The sequence below is a fragment of the Rattus norvegicus genome, chromosome 18 (assembly GCF_036323735.1).
Source record: "Rattus norvegicus strain BN/NHsdMcwi chromosome 18, GRCr8, whole genome shotgun sequence".
Classification (NCBI taxonomy): Eukaryota; Metazoa; Chordata; class Mammalia; order Rodentia; family Muridae; genus Rattus; species Rattus norvegicus.
In genome coordinates, this window is record NC_086036.1 from 7475483 (window position 1) to 7477007 (window position 1525).

The following is a 1525-nucleotide window of genomic DNA, read 5'->3' on the forward strand; positions in this document are numbered from 1 at the left end:
GCAACCAAACACCATCAATGGAGTCTGTGCTCCTTTTCCAACATTTTACTCGGGAGTTTTTTCACTGTAATTTTAAGAACAAGACACTTATGCTTAAATAAAGTATAATAATAGTGATGATTCTAACAGTCAACAACACTGTGTACCAGCAACTGCTTACTGTGACATTTATTAATACTTTGCCTTCTGAACAACTTCATGAAGCAGATCATTGGTGTGAGAATGGAGTCAACTTCACAGCTAAAAAAACCCCAAACAAACAAACAAACAAACAAACAACAAAAAACCAAAAAACAAAAAACAAAAACAAAAACAAACAAACAAAAAAAACAGGCTCAGAGAACCCTCAATATCTTTCAGAAATTCAGAAAACCCGAACTCTTGTCCTGACAACCGTAAGTCTATTCCACATTGTGCTATTACACATCTTCTCTATAATCGCTGTATAGTACACATATTCCTGTGTCACTAACTAATAGCACTAAGTGTGACTGCAAAAGCAGTTCTTACCAAACGCCTCACTATGTCTATGAAATAGATGTGTAAAGAGAATCAGAAGGGCGGGGTTTGAGCTAAAAGCTATGGATTTTTTTTTCAGGCAGTTTTGAGGCATATTGTATAATGCTTCTCTGAAATAGTCCCATTGATACATTGTCATGATACAACTTGATCAACACTTGTAGTTTCTTTTGTTAGTTTTTTTTTCCACACGGAAAATGTTTGCATTTAATTAACCTCTGAAGTGGCTTTAAGCCACCAGAACACAGGCACCTCCAACACCCTTTATCTTCTCCTCAGCTCTTCTGCTGAAGAATTTGGCCTTCACGATGACAGGTTGCTTAGGGAGCTTCCCTTTCCCCAGAACTTTGTAGTAGCCTGATCGAACAACATCAATGATGGGAGCAGCTCCAGCCTTGTTTTTTGCTGCATTGACGTGTCTGCTCGCTGACCAACGTCCATAATTTATCCAGGTTGACAGTTGGGCAGAAGCTCTGGTTCCTCTTTAAGTGGTAATGCCTCATGCCAACTTTCCCGAAGTAACCCGGATGATATTTGTCAAAGTTGATCCTGTGGTGATGCTCGCCTCCAGCATTCCCGCGGCCTCCTGGGTGCTTACCGATGCGACCGTGGCCGTGGCTCCCGTGGTCCCGGAGTTTCCGGGTCTTCCTCAGTCTGGATGGCATGGCGGTGGCAGAAAAGAAAGAGCCCTTTGTTAGTTTTTGACACATAAGCAATTATTTGGATTTTTTTTTATTCATGTTGAATGTGTTTCTGTGTTTTAAAATCTTTGTTCATTCCCTTGACCACCATCTATGATTTTTTTTCAATATATAGTCTATTAACATTTAAATAAGGTTTAGTATAGCAAATCAAGAATTTATTTTCAGCATTCATTTTGTGCTTGGTATTTCTGCCTTTTTATTAACCTTTTTCCTGTTTGTTACAGTGGTTGTAAAATCAAAGTTTTCTCCCTTGCATATTATCACTCACATATGATGTAGCTGGGGCCTGGAGAGGTAGACCC

The 1525-nt window shown here is 39.4% G+C and overlaps 1 pseudogene; it reads right to left on the bottom strand.

The window, feature by feature from the left end:
• Positions 1-515: 515 nt before the first annotated feature.
• On the bottom strand, positions 516-1184 carry LOC103694170 (60S ribosomal protein L27a pseudogene; annotated as a pseudogene).
• Between the last annotated feature and the right edge of the window lie 341 nt (positions 1185-1525).